This window comes from Felis catus, chromosome D2 (assembly GCF_018350175.1).
Source record: "Felis catus isolate Fca126 chromosome D2, F.catus_Fca126_mat1.0, whole genome shotgun sequence".
Taxonomy (NCBI): domain Eukaryota; kingdom Metazoa; phylum Chordata; class Mammalia; order Carnivora; family Felidae; genus Felis; species Felis catus.
In genome coordinates this window covers 5,642,113-5,657,810 of record NC_058378.1, presented here as the reverse complement: position 1 = coordinate 5,657,810, position 15,698 = coordinate 5,642,113, and the positions used below count along the sequence as shown (strand labels likewise).

Genomic DNA, 15,698 nt, shown 5'->3' with positions numbered 1-15,698 from the left:
AGGAAAAGGAGCAAACAGCAGATTTGTATGGAGCCTTTCAGTTTCTCTGCCTCCCTCACTCCTCGCCAAAGAAACAGAACAGCCACCTGCTAGTAATGGTTGGTTTTTCCCTGTGACTCTTTTATAGGAGGTGAAGCAGGGTTGGGGCGGAGAAGTGTGTGTGTATTACATGTAGTAATCAGGATGGTAAGAGGTTGTTAGAATAAATTGTCAAGTTTATGAGCAGTTTCATGGCTCGTCCGCCGGTTTCCTTACTGCTGTTGCCAGTGTCTTAAGGGCTCTCACCCCATAGCATGCATCAGAACCACCTGGACCCATGGCCCGTTAAGTCAGGTGGCTGGGCCTCACCACCTCCTCTGAACATAGTGTTTCTGGGGTGGGACTGGAGAGGTTGCACTTCTAACTGGTTCTCAGCTTATGCTGAGGTCCCTGGTGTTGGGAGCCCCTTTTAAGAATCGTTGATCTGAACAACTGGACTTGAGGTGCTTTTGTTTTGTTGCTCATCGGGTACCTCTCGGTATGAGATACGGGAGGTCTTTCAAAAAAGCCTATTACTGTGTGAATGCTGACCTGGCATAGCTAGTACATGTTGATCCCACAGCAAAGATACCCTGGGCTCAAACAATGGGGGAGCAGAGTGGCTGAGGGAGTCTGGGGACAAATGAGCAGGGAGAAGCCATGACTATAAGTGTATGCTTTCTGTCGTAGGTCTTCCACATTTTCCTTAGTCTTTTTGTTCCAAGCTAGAAGAATGGTTCGATATATCCCCTTCATAAAGGACCAGTATGATCAAGCACAATGCCCAGGACGCATAAACCAACATTTATTATTAGCTGAGTGGCCCAGAATTTCTAAGAGCTGTTAGAAACCTGTGGGTATTTCCTGGTACGTATACATGGTTTTCGCAGATGTACTTTGGAAGAACTATTTTATACTGCTTTCTTTGTTCCCATAATGCTTAAACTTTAGATATTTATAGCATGGCATATACTCCGAAGAAAAAATGTGCCTGGTATCTTGCATGGTTAAGTGTTGATTCTTTCAGTAAATCAAAATACCATGTATATTAAGAGTAACTCTTAAACAAACACATCAGAACATATGGACAAATGGGGGTGTTCTTCAAACTAATCACCTTTAGAAACGATAAACTTAATCCATGGAGGTTTCCATTGTTCCAAGTGACTTTTAAGCTCCTATCCTGAAATTGTTTCAGGGCTCCATTTCTAGGTCATACTGGAAAGCTGATACCTTAACTCAAAAGTGTACCTTGTTTTTGACAAAGGACAGAGTTATGCAACTAAATCAACTCTCCTTCGGACCAGAGTTGGCAAAAATGTGGTATGTAGCTATTTCCAAATAGCAAAACTTACATCACAATGCGAAGGTTCTGCAGACTTGGAGAGTAGTACAAAGGATTCACCATAGATTAAGACAGATTCCAAAGAGAGTGACTAAAAATATATTTTTTAATTATAACTGGCGTTTTTGAAACAAGTGTATGGGCCGGCCCTCGAAGGAATAATAGATCAAATATATTCCTCCACAAAGTCCTCCCTGACCTTCCTCCTCCTTCCTCTAGGTTGGAAATGAGTTCATTTGCCTTTGCATATAAACCATCCCTTATCCCTTTCTGATGATAGTAACTCTTCTGCCTGTTAGTAGAATTATTATTTTCCTTCTAAACTATAACATCATGCAAGGAAAGAGCTAGATTCCCCTTTGTCAATTAACAAAATGCCTTATATTCTTTAATTCCATCAACATTTATTCTAGGCACTGGCAATAGAGCAGTGAAAAAGACAAAGACATTCCACTAGAGCAGAGGTTCTCTGAGTGTGGTCCCTGGACTAGAAGCATGAGCATTACCCAGAAACACGTGGGAAATGCTAAAATTTGGGGCTCTACTCTACGACTGCTGCACCAGACTCTCTTGCGAATGGGGTGTCTTTACAGAAATCTGGGTTTTAGTAAGCTCCCCCAGGTGATTCTGATGCAAGCTAAAGTTTGAGAACCACTGAACTCAAGGGAGACAATCATAGATAGATAGATAGATAGATAGATACATACATACATACATACATACATACATACATAAAGAGATAGGTACGTACATTGTCCTTCTTCACTGTATCCTCAGCACCTAAGATAGAGCTTAGCACAGGTGGGTGCTCATTTTATTTGTTGAATAAATAATGGGAAGTGACCTTAGGCGCAACCTTTCATTTTACACAAGAGGAAACCCATGGCATTAACCGTGTCCCCAGCCGGAATGGGGACCTTGTCGTTTTATTCTTAGGTCCCCGGTACTTACTGTTTGATAAAACAGATACATAATGAAGCATGCAGAGGAATCGATAAGGTCTAGATCATCGAGGGAGATTCCCTGATGGAGCTGGGGTTTAAGGGACGGGTTATGATCGGGTATGTGTACACAGAAGATGAAGGGAAGAGAGCCAAAGCATGAACAGATAGAAATAGTCAAAACACTTTTCGAAGCCTTCACAGGAAACTAAAACATAGTTGGTAGTATTGTGATAAAAGATGGTCTTTGGGACAGAGAGTTAAAAGATTTCGAAGATGAGATTTATGAGGCTAAACTAGATGGGTGTGTGAGTCTGTGGGCTTTCTTCCTTTTTTCTGAAACACGGACACGTAACAGTAACAGTAGAGGTTTAAGAACACCAGTCGCGTCCATTCCTTCTTCACGAGCTCTTTTGCACCCAGACTCTGATTTTGAACATTTATATTTTATTTAAATATTTATTTCTTTTGAGAGGGAGCGAGAGCATGCACGTGCCCTCCAGCAGGGTGGGACAGAGAGAGAGAGAGAGGGAAAGAGAGGATCCCAAGCAGGCTCCGCACTGTCAGTACAGAACCTGACTCAGGGCTTGATCCCACGAACCGTGAGATCATGACCTGAGCCGAAATCAAACTGACAGAGCCACCCAGGCACCCCTAAAATGTTTATTTTTAATCTAAGTATAGTAGGCATTTAATATTAGTTGCACACGTACAACATAGTATTTCAACAATTACATATGTTATGAAATGCTCACCGTGAAAAGCAGATTAGCGTCTGTTACCAAAGTTACCGCTGTGCTTTACATCCCTGTGCCTTATTTTGTAGCTGGAAGTTTGCGCCTCTAGATCCCCGTCACCCGTTTTGTCCGCCTCCACCCCCCACCCATGACTTGGCTACCTGTATCTGTTTCTCTTGTGTTGTTCTTGGTTGTTTTTTAGATTCCACACATAAACAAAATCATATCGCATCTGTCTTTCTCTGTCTGACTTATTTCACTGAGCATCATACCCTCTCCAGACTCTTTTTTAATCCCCTATAATCTTTCATCGGAAGAGGGGTAGTTACTCTTCCTGCCTTCAACATCTGCAGTCTGGCTTCGTTCTCTTCCCTTGCCTCCCACCCTGCTCTGCTCACTGTTGTGTGTTGGGGATGTCTTCTTCTCTGTCCCTTCTCATCTTCCTATGTCTAGATCCTTTCTGTCCTTCAATGCTCACTTCAGAGACTTCCTTCTTAAGTACTGGCTGAGCACCCAGTATCTTCCACCTTGTGTGTCTTCTGCTGAGATTTTGGTACCTTGTAAGCCCAGAACCCGTATCTGATTTTTATTCTTCACATTGCCTACTCCAGTGCCTTATAGATTCCAAGCACTCAGAGGATATTTTAAAAAATACAAGAGGGGCGCCCGGGTGGCTCAGTTAAGCATCCGACTTCGACTCAGGTCATCATCTTATAAAGATTTGTGAATTCAAGCCCCGCGTTGGGGCTCTGTGCTGACAGCTCAGGGCCTGGAGCCTGCTTCGGATTCTGTGTCTCCTTCTCTCTCTGCCCCTCCCTGCTCACGCTCTGTCTCCCTGTCTCTCAAAAACTAAATTAACATTAAAAAATTTAAAAAGTAATACAAGATCATCTTACAATAACAGATTACATATGTTAGCCAAATAGTAATGTAATGCTTTTAGTTCACAAAACACTTTTCTTCGGGCTCCCACATCAGGTTTTGAACAACAATCACATGAGGTACATACACTTGCATCCTGATTTTAAAGATGTAGAAACGTAGGGGACTGTTAACATAGAACTTTATGTAAAGGTAGCCTCATTTAAAATCCAGATGCCATTCATAAAAGCTAACACTGAGCACTAAACAGCAAGGAGGCCCTCTGATAAATGCTGTATAACATACGATGTCTTAAATAAGACATAGTATTTTCCTTTCAAAAACGTTTCCTTTCAACCACCTTCCTGGTCCAGGCAGGTCATGCTATCAATTTACAACTAAGGGAAGTTCACTGCTGTGACCACGTTAACTGGCAGCGGCAGGATTCGAACCCACATCGTGTGACTCAAGAACTCACGCTCTTAAATTATTCCATTAAACGAGCTTCCCGAGGTTCATGGCAAGCAAGTGGCAGAGGTATAGCCCGAGACCAGGTCTCCTGATTTGCAAATCCCTGTTTCACAACCAGTGTAGTAATCATGGGCTATCAAGGCCTGCACTCCAAATACCTTGGCCTTTTTCCTGATTATCCTTGAGTGTAACTAATTGCAATTTTGACATCACAATCAGTGCTGTGGCGACAGATGGACCATAAGGTCTAAAAACTAAAGCGGTTGAGAAAATGTTTCCTTTTTCTATTTGCAGGGCTGTAGTGAAACCTCACATAATGGATTTTTTTTTAAGCATCCAGTTAGGTAGGTAATAAATGCACTTTTCGTAAAATGAGAACCTGAATTTCTCAATCCCAAAATTAGGTTTGTCTGTGACATCTTCCCCAATTATTTTTTTTAACTTTTATTTATTGTAGGTAATTTTGTCCCCAACGTGGGGCTCGAACTCACGACCCTGAGATCAAGAGTTGTATGCTCTACTGACGGAGCCAGGCAGGCGCCCCACTTGAGTCTCTAAGTGTATTTAATATGCAACAAGACATAGAGGAATACGTGGTAAATTCTATTTATTTATGCATGGGATAAGTTGCTTTTATTGGCAAGAGGAAGATCCCCTGAATTTGGAGCTGCTGGGAATATAGCATACCAGGATTAGAGACTTGGGAGAGGCAAACATTCTCCCTGGAGGGGATTGTGTGGGCCAGTGCTTTTTTTCTGTTGTTTAAGAGATGAAGGAAATGAGGCCCAGGGAAGACAGGAGACTTGACAGGGTTGGATGCCCAGTTACTGGCCAGCCTAGCATGTAATGGGGTCTAGGTATTCCAGTTTCCCGTGCGGAAGCAGTGAGGTGAAGGGTTAAGAGCACAGACTTGGATATCCAGGAGGCTTGGGTTGGCTGCCTGGTTCAGTAAGTATTGTGGAGCCTGAGAACAGTTACCCCTCGGTGCTGCAGTGTCTGTTAAACAGGAATTCTGCCACCTCTGTGGATCGTCGTGTGGAACATAGGGCGTGCTTATTTTTATCACTTACTGTGTACAGCAATTATTAATCGACATCTCTTATATAGAACTAGTAGTGGTAGATAAAGCATCGTAAGTGCAAAGAGACTCCAAGTTTAGTCTACTGCTATTTACTTTTTAGTCTCCTCATTTGTGTCTTCGAAGGGGTTGGACCGGGTGAACTAATGGTCTGTTGTCAGATTATCTTGTTTTAAAAATTTGAGCTCACATCATTTGACTCAAGAACTCAAGCCCTTAAACTGCTATTCCACAAATGAGTTGCTCAAGGACGCGTCGCTCGTCAGCGGGAGAGCTCCAGCCTGAAACCAGGTCTCCTGATATTAAAACTTCTGCGTGGATAGCGTTGCCATTGTAACCGGTGGTGGATTTGTAGTCGAACATGAGCGCGTTCTAGGCTCAATCCCATCAGACGCTTCACTGAGAATTTGAGTGATCCATGCGGTGCTCACTGGGTTCTTATACTAAGCCCTGAAATGTACTCTTCAAATATTTAGTTGGCTGAGATTCCATTTTTTCATCTTCGTTAGAAGGGCCTGCCTGAACTTTGACCGTGGAGGACCGTGCACTGGGCTGGCACACAGGATACCTGTCTGAGCGTACAGTCACGTTCAGGATGTCATTAGCGCTGCGCCTTTCGAGTGTGCCCCGGCAGACACAGGCCATTCATTCAAACCCGGGAGGAGCATAACTAATTGGACAAGAAGCGGAGCTCCCTTATTCTGGCTTCAGGCTGTCGCCTGAAAGGACAGAGGGAGGAAGTATCCTCAAAGACTCTGGAAAAGTACAAGCCCCGAAACCAGGTCCCGACTAAAGACATCCTGTTTAAGATGAACAACTCGCGAATCTTTCTTCCTGTGACCGGAACAATCCAATACCCAGCTTCAGAGAAACGTCTGAGCTTCCGAATTCGCTTCCGAAGCTGGCCCTTTCTGAGGCTCGGCTGGCCTCTCCAGTGAGCCTCTATTTATGCCAGGTTACAGAAAGTGGCTTTCTGGAAATATTTGAAGGAGGCCTCAGATTGTTGAAGACAACAACAAAGGCTAGTGTGGCAGAATGAACTTGGGGCTTATTATCACATTTGAATGGTCCTTGAGAAACATTATGTTGGCATGCTAATTTCTTTCTTTTTTAACTTTTTTTTAATGTTTGTTTATTTTTGAGAGAGAGAGAGAGAGCGAGCATGAGTGGGGGGAGGGGCAGAGATATTGGGATACACAGAATCCAAAGCAGACTCCAGGCTCCGAGCTGTCAGCACAGAGCCCGACATGGGGCTCAACTCAAGAACTGTGAGATTCTGACCTGAGCCGAAGTCAGTTGCCCAACTGACAGACCCCCCAGGTGCCCCAGCATGTCAGTTCAGGTTTGCCATCAAACAAGTCTATTCTCCAAGGTCAGAAATGAGATAAAAATGTAAAATCTGATGTTCCTAGGAATGCGATCCCTAGCACCTACTGGTACAACTCCAGACACCGTATCCAACCGTGGGAAGTGAGGGGTTGGGGGTGGTATTGTAACGATACTCTGCTGTCACTTCAGGCTCCGGCTGCCACCACCAAATACCCCAGATGGGGTGGCTTAAACAAGCCCAAATTTTCTCACAGCTCTGGGGGCCGGAAATGTAAGATCAAGGTGCCGGCACATTTACTTTCCCTGGTGGCCTCTCTACTTGGCTCGCACATGTCCTCACGTGGCCTTTTCTTCATGTGTGCAAACCCCTCGTGTGCTTTTCACTTCTTATGAAGACCAGTCACGTGGGACTAGGGCCCCACCCTTACCAGCCTCATTTACCTTAATCACCTCTTCAAAGGCTGTGTCTCCAAATATCCAACATGGGAGGTTCGGGCTTCAACATATGAATTGGGCTGAGGGGAGGAGAGAATGGACCCAGTTCAATCCCTGACATCCCATAAGGCAGCCACCTTTAAGAAAAGAAGGAAGGCATAGATGGGACACCTTTAGGACGCACTCTTCCCATTCTCTCTCTCTCTCTCTCTCTCTCTCTCTCTCTCTTTCTCCCCCCCCCAACTCCTCATTTCTATTCTATCTTTATATCTTCTCTGCTTCAAGAACCAGATCTCTGATTTCTTTCCCTAGTCCACTGACATCTGAGGCACTCTTCCTGAGGGTTTTTATTTACTTGCTACAGATTTTCCCAGAGAGAATGATTTGCTTCTCTGAGTACAGATTCCAGCTTCGTAGGAGAGAGAAAGCAAAGGCCCATCTTGACTATGATGTCCATCTGTGATTCAGTCCAATACGGAAAAAGCATTGAGGCCGGGGTGATAGTCAAACTACCTCACAGCTGTATACCAGGGCCCGGCCATCAGTTGTGGGGGGGGAGGGACCCTACAGACACTTCTAGTGCCTTGAGTTAACCTTCTTTACCTGCTGGGCTACAGAGAGGTCCAGGATAGGGGCACTTTGAGGCTCATGACACTGTCTATCATCAGGTACAGATTTGCAATTATTTTAATACTTATTTTGAGAGAGAAGAAGAGAGAGAATCCCAAGCAGGCTGCATGCTCAGCGTGGAGCCCAACGTGGGGCTCCATCCATCCCACGACCCTGGGGTCATGACCTGAGCCGAAATCAAGAGTTGGATGCTTAACTGACTGAGCCACCCGGGCGCCCTAAGATTTGCAGTTATTTTAAACACTTGTCCAGCCATCCTGCTCACAGCTGAGTATCTGCCCTGGTTGACCACAGATCCCAGCCAGCTCTTGGTGGCCCAGCCTTGTTCGGGAGGGGGGTGGGGACGGGCTTTTCTCAGCGGGGAACCTGCCTGTCACCAGAGGCACGCTTTACCTCACTCTTCTAAGTTGGCCCCTCTGTCTCAGCAAAAATAAAATATTAGTTCCCACCATGAGTAATGTCCATGTAAGCTTTTAAATATTGACCACAGTCAGAAAAAACAGTCTGGTATCAAATAGTAAAGGAAGTTTAGCTGCCGATTCACGATCTTCGCCCAGCTCTCACTATACATAATGTATGATTTTCCTGAAGGTGAAGAGAGCATACATTTTTAAAATACCAAACTCCTCCGTCACTCGGGTAAAAATACTGAGACTTCTCTTCGTGGCAGCTTAACGGTAACAATAAACGGTGGCAGTTCTTGTGTTCATTGTCCTCTTTGTCACCATCAGCTGACATTGACCTTGCAGCGGCTGTGTATCCTTTCCCGGGGAGCCGCACGATGCCAGAGCCCCATCTCACTCACTTCCAGGTGTTTGCCTGTTCCCTCCCTGCCCTGGGGACAAAACAGAGACCTGCAGGGAGACAGGGAGGTGCAAATGACCTATGCTTCTGGAGTGCAGTCTTTTGTGAGCCCTGAAAATTGAATTGTGTGTGTTAGCCCGCCGCCCACGAGGGGTCCAGGAAAGAACAGCTGAGACCTGCAGGGAGAATAAAGGAAAATGCCAGGTTTCCCTGCCCGTTCAGTGGTCTGGGCTTTGCTGCCGAGGCCTTGGGATTGAGCAGTGGCTGGGGCCCTCATTCTCACCTGCAGGGAGGCCAGGCTCTGAGAGATCCCCCGAGAACAGGTATCTGGCAGGAAGGAGACAGACCTGATGCTTTTCAGACCACCAGCAGCCTGAAAAGTCTTTAGGAAAACTTTTATGCTTTTATGCAACTAAAAGCGATTCAGCATCTCGTTTACGAAAATACTCGTAAGGCACGTGCTCTGTCGAGAGCAGCCCCCGAGTTTGACAAGCTGGGGGGTTTAAACGTGAACCGAAATGGGGTTCCTGCTTTCAGTAGCCCCTTTTTGTTTGTTTGTTTCTCTTTGTTTCTTTTTTGTTTTGCTTTTTGTTTTGTTTTGTTTTGTTTTGTTTTGTTTTGTTTTGTTTACTAGAAACTGTCATCAGTTTTCTCCTGGAACTTCTCCCGCTGAGGATTTATGGTGCTCGGATTCAGCTTTGTGGTGGAAGAAGGGCTTGCCTGCGAGGGGTGTCTCTCGTGTCAGGCGAGATAGAGAATTCGGGATCGGAGCCCACGGTTTCCGAATGCATTTTTGATTTGTTGGGTTTCCTCAGAGGTGTGTAGGAAACAAAAATAGAATTGCTGTTTACCCACTGACCCTCTTGCTGAGGCTGAGGATAAAAAAGGATTTGTTTTTTTTCCTTTACTACTCAGAAAAAGACTGTTCTACCTCTTTCCCGTGCTAGGCTCTTCGTGGCCACACACACCTATATATGCTGAGGACACAGGGTTATACTGGTAAGTGATTGCATCTGACTCAAAGCAGGTGTAACTCTGGCAGCCCTTCACCCCGCTATCTAGAAGTGGGGGGTGGGGGCGAGCCTGCTCCTTGGCAGGTAATCTGTCGTTGCCAGGCCATTGATTCAACCAGCACCGTATTGTTATTTTCCGGCCAGAGTTCTTAAACTCTAACCTTCACGTAAAGCATATGATCACTTAAGAACAATTTTTAAGTGCAACGTAGATAAAACATAACCAGGTTTATTTCTTCTTTTAAGTATCAGATCTAAGCTTAAATGTTACTTGTACTTGGAGAAAGGTGATACAAATGCGAGTCTATCTTCGACCATCAGACTGTGTTCACAAGGAGAGCATCGTATGAGCCTGCGAACCAGGGACAGTGGGGTCCAGCCTGTGCTGATTACTTGATTCTGTCCTGTTGTGGGGCTCACTGACTAGTTACATTCTATAAGGATTTTTGTTTCCTAAAATGACATTTCTTACTCACATACTTTCTCCCATTAAAAAAAAATTCTTTCAGGGCACCTGGGTGTTTCAGTCAGTTGGGCGTCTGACTCTTGGTTTCAGCTCAGGTCATGGTCACGCAGTTCATGGGATCAAGCCCTGTGTCAGGCTGTGCGCTGACAGCATGGAGCCTGCTTGGGGTTCTGTCCCTCCCTCCCTCCTCCCCCTCCCCGTTCGCACACACACTCTCTCTCTTTCTCTCTGAAAATAAATAATAAACTTTAAAAATAGGGATTACAAAAAGTCTTCCTGTTTTCCGTTTCCACAGTCGCTGTGCACTGTGTAGGTTACTTTCTCACCTCCTCCTTTCACAGTACAAGTGTCTGTTCCCTGTGGTCCGGGGAGAAGACAGTTCCGGGCGCTTAGAGGGGACACCACCGTAGGAGACAAAACAAAGCCCCCTTGTTTCTGGTTTCCCTCCGGAGGTCGCAAGGCAGTTCTGATCGCTGACCTGAAAGCTGAGCGTTCGGTGTCCACTTCCTTCCGAAGACACCGCAATTTCCCTCCGTGTAGGAGGTGGCCCCCAGTGGCAGCAGGGGCCCGAGCGAGAAAGGCAGCTGGAACCCCTGCAGGAAGAGTTAACCTGAGGGAGAGAGTTTTGGTCTCCAGTGAAGACCGAAGCAAACACGTTAATGAACAGTGTCAGAAGAGCCAGGATCGTGATAAACCGAGGGGGCAGCGGGTGTATATTCTCCTCTTTCCTCTCTACATAGTCTTTCCATTTCCATCCGTGTGTTAAAACTATTGTCAGTGTTGATGCTTGTTCGCCATACTGTTTGGAGAACCAAGGGTTTAGTGGAAGTATCCCGATCCAACTCTAGTTGTCTTTTCATACACTCAGAAATGCTAATACTCCTCCCTAGAACCAACCAGAAAGCTCTGTGATTCCAGACCATTACTATTGCAGCTACAATGCCCTGCTCAGTCCCAAATACTCCTCGCACCCCTCGACAGCCTTGGGAGGATTTTTCCGTGCATGAGGAAACTGAGGCACAGGCAGGCCCAACAGCCCGCCCTCGGTTTTAGAGCAAGCAGGTGACGGACTCAGGGCCGGACAGTCCGACCGAGGGAGATGGTTCGTGAATTCCTCAAAGTTCTAACCCAGATTTTGTGCACTTAGACTAAATGTTTTATTCTCCTGAAGGAAAAAAAAAAATATGCGTTACATTTCACCACCAGCCACATCTTCTAACTTTTCCCTGCCTTGTCAGCTGCCTGTCGGGTTTGTAAAGAAATGCGGCATAAAACTGACAGGAAGAAGGTCTGAAATCCATAACCACATGGCAGAATATTGAAAAATCTCCACACAGGCTTATTTTGTCATTTATTGTATAGCCCTAAACCAGCTGCCAGGGGCACAGGTGATTTAATAGGCACCATTTAGCTAATACATTATTTTGCCAAGAAAATTCATTGTGCCGAATTCTTTTTTAATCTTTCGTGGCTGCTTACTTATAAAAACAGAGTGCCTAGAAGCTCTGAATTATTTCACAGGGGGGAGAAGCCAAACAGAGAAGGCTATTAATTGAAGCTGTTTCAAATGGAAATTGTCACTCTGGAGAAAGAAATGTAGGTGGCATAACATATATACGATTCTTGGATAAAGAGAGACACTTGAAATGGCACATTTCATGTTTGGAGGTTCAAAAGGCATCTTTCGTCAGTAGGTTATTAAGCTAAGTTGAGTATTTTCTAGCTTTTAAACCAGGATGATGAATACGAAAGTGTTTTTCACACTCTTAAAGCATTATGCACACCTCAGGCACACGGAGGTTTCTGCAATGCAAGTGAGGTGTTGGGAGTGTTAGCATTCTGTCGGAATGGTATTTGTACAACATTATACAGTTTCCGATCTCTCTTCAGCAGAGGACGTCCAGACATTATTTAAAATTCTCAGTGTTGTTTAGAATCTAAAAGAGAGCCTTTGCATCCAATAGATTGATGTGCGCTCTTGTTTTTAACTCTCACACTTAACGTAATGCTTAGACATTGTATGTTCAGATTTCTTCGTACAGAGGAACATAGTGGTCACACGCCATGGAGACACGCGGGTCACCTTACACCAGGGAGGCTGCATCGAGCAGACCACTAAGGCACATTTAGGACAAAGAAGAGAAAAAAAATAGGACAGGTGAAAAGGAGAGTTTTAGAAAAGAGTCTGTCTCTTGAAAGTGGAGAGAGAGAGAGGAGGCAAACGAATGACATGGTCTTATTGACAAATTAATGACACCAGTATTCTGAAATGTTGGGAGACATCATTCACTGCTTCTGTAGTCACAAATGCTAGAAACAGCATAAATGGCAGCAGTGAATTCGACGAATTACATTTATTAATGGCTATAGATTATAAATTATATTCCCTTTCCTAGAATTACATGCAACTGTGGCTAAAATGAGGGAAAGCCTACAGATGTACTTAGGGAATCCTGGTCTTTAGATATATTTTAATGAAAAAGAGCAAGTTACACGACACTCTTATAGTATAGCTACATTCTTTTTCTGCCCCCCGGGGTATGTATACATGCATGTGTGAACCGTTCTCTTTGTGTATTCGTAAGGTATTTCCAAGGATATCTGAGAAGCTAATAATAACAGTTCTACCTGGGTACGAAGACTGGGAATCGGATAATAAGGTTTATTTCCTTCATGGCATTTTTTTTTTTTTTAACTGTTGGACTTTGTTTCTCTGTGTTCTTCTTCTTCTCCCCTGACAAAAACATTTCAAGAGATACAACTTAGAGTTCAGTTTTCTACTGTTTGTCAAGATTCGCAGATAGGTTGACACATTAAAAAAAGAATGCTCACTCAAATTAGCATGCATCAGAAATCCCTGTAGGGTCTCCTGAAAATACAGACACGTGGGTCCCCTCCAAGCAGGTTAACTGGACACAGAGCCCTAGAATGCGCGTTTGGAATGGACCTTGGGAACCGAACCCTCAGGGGTCTGCAGACTTCCCCCTGAGAAACACTTGCCCTGAGCTGGTAGAACTCACCAGGTCGCATGGAGACACTTCTGGCGTGAGCCATCCAACAGCCTGAAGATGCAATTCTACCATGACCGCTTTAGAAAAAAAGCATCTCTGAAAAATAACAGTTATTACTCTCATTATTGTTGGATCTTCTATTGACTTCTTCCCACCAAAAGGAAGGGCAAGGATGGCCATTATATTCATCGTTTTCCCTTTGTCTGAGGGGGGTGATGTGGACAGCCCTGATGTGGAAAGTCAGAATGAGAAAATATCAGAAACTTGTCTTAGAAAACCGGTTTGTATGCACGTTACCTCTAATGACAGTTGCTGAATCTGTGCTGAATGGTAGCTGCTCTTGTAGATGCTTGCGTGACTTTGCTTTCCCAGGCCTTTATCATGAGACCGGTGAGCCCTGGTGGCTCAGGTCCACGGGGATTAAGACGCGAAACCATTTGGTCTCCTCTTCCCGAATCACATGGCTGTGCCACGTGGACGTACAGCACGGCTCCTCGCGTCCTCTCTGCATTCCTCGCTTTGCAGGATGGTGGGCCCTCATCACCACTGCTCCTGGAGAAACGACACATCCCACTGTTTCTCTTCTCCCACCTGCCGCAACCGCTGCTTGCTTCTCTCCTGCTTCTCCCACCCCACGAAGGGTGGAAGAGGATGTTCACGAGCTTTCATCAGAACTTTGGTTGTGCTACCAGGCAGAGACCTAGCTCTTCTAGTTTGCAGACTGTTACCCATGGATCGGACAATTGCCCTGAGGATATCTGAGTGGCTTCATCCTGGCTTAGCATCACACAAAACATTCCCTTCCATTCCTGAACCCATGTGTCTTTTTTTTTTCAATATATGAGGTTTATTGTCAAATTGTTGGGGTTATACAACACCCAGTGCTCATCCCAAAAGGTGCCCTCCTCAAGACCCATCACCCACCCTTCCCTCCCTCCCACCCCCCATCAACCCTCAGTTTGTCCTGAACCCATGTTTCAAGCGAAGCCCAAGTGTCTGGACATTCATGTATCGCAATATGTCCATGAGGTCTCTCTCAGCTTTCTAGGACTTAGCCATCTACCCCAAATCTTTTTCACATTTTACTCAGGATGTCTCCTGGACACAGGTTGCCAGGTCACTGACTCTGCTAACCTGGCATTCCCAGATTGAGCACATAGATTAGCCTCTCAGGTTTCTAGGAACTTACTATCGTAGGGTATATTAAAACAAGTACACCATTTTCCATGCAATTGTTATCATTCATTGGGTTGCCAAGGTAACAAGCACCATGTGAACTATTAGAATCTGTGTGGATGTAGCTGTTGAGTCGTTAATACTAAAAACTATGCATTATTCAGCAAGCTGTTCTCTCTACTTACCTAACGATGTAGCTTTTCTTCTCTAAAAGGACAAGTGATGGTCTCCCAATTTGATGGGAAGCATATTTAATAAGATAGACCTCAGCAAACAGAATGGATTTGTGCCAGAAAAGCTGCCTGTGTACTAAGTTCTATTTTCCTTTTGATGACATCATAAAATTGGAGATTCTATTCTGTGATTTTTGGGGGGCTTTTCCTCATAAAAGATCATTTGCAGTTAACACTGCAAACTTGGAAAAAAAACACAGAAAAAAGGAAAATTTGTATTTTTACAGGAGCACTAATATTTCGGTAAATAGCAAGTTGTAAATACAGGATTTCTCAGGTTATTATTATTATTATTATTATATTATTATTATTTTGCCCCAATAGGTTAAGGGTTGAAAGAGGGAAAAAAGATAGTAGCTCTTGCAAAGAATTCTGATTGATCAAGTTTAAATGGACAATTTTTTTCTTTTAAGTATTCTATAGTAGAAGAGTTCAGAGTTCTGTTTGCTCAGCCCTGTTTCATTGCAAATGAATAAGCTAGAAGCACATTAAAAGATGCTATGGCACCGTGAATAAATGCCAAACGGTAAACAGAATATATGTAGATCACATCACTGTGTGGTACACCTTATGCAATGTTACACGTCAATTACATCTCAGTAAAACTAGAGAAAAAATTAGAAATAAAAAAAAAATCTTAAAAGAAAAAAAAAACAGCCCCAAACAAAAATAGGCATTCAGACTATAGCAGTTGTTATACATTTGGAAATCTTGACACAGTGGAGCCCGAAAGCATTCTGTGAATTTTAGGGTTTTGTACATAGGGCATAATAATGGCAAATACTTGGAAATTAACTGCAACCAGGATGTTAAAACGTCCATCACGTGATTAAGAATGCCTTCCTTTAAAGAGCTTATTTGCTGGAAGTAAAAATTCAAAAATATTTCCTAATCATCCTTTTTAAATTATGTATTTATTTATTTTTAAATTTACATCCAAGTTAGCATATAGTGTAATCATGATTTCAGGAGTAGAATCCAGTGATTCATCTCCTATGTATAACACCCAGTGCTCATCCCAACAAGTGTCATCCTAATGCCCCTTACCCATTTAGCATCCCCTCCCCAACCGATAGCCCCTCCAGCAACTGTCAGTTCTCTGTATTTAAGAGTCTCTTATGTTTTGTCCCCTCTTTGTTTTTATATTGTT

The 15,698-nt window shown here is 44.1% G+C and overlaps 1 protein-coding gene and 1 long non-coding RNA gene across 6 annotated transcripts in view; one reads left to right on the top strand and one right to left on the bottom strand.

Moving 5' to 3' along the window:
- Positions 1 to 15,698, top strand: part of PRKG1 (protein kinase cGMP-dependent 1) — a 1,254,852-nt gene that overhangs the window by 696,575 nt on the left and 542,579 nt on the right. The gene's annotated exons all lie outside the window — the stretch shown is intronic.
- LOC109492945 lies at positions 12,823 to 14,629 on the bottom strand. The gene is made up of 4 exons (XR_002146951.3): positions 14,501 to 14,629; positions 13,437 to 13,691; positions 13,149 to 13,235; positions 12,823 to 12,862 (listed from the first exon to the last, which is right to left on the bottom strand). It is a non-coding gene; the product is annotated as an uncharacterized LOC109492945 (long non-coding RNA).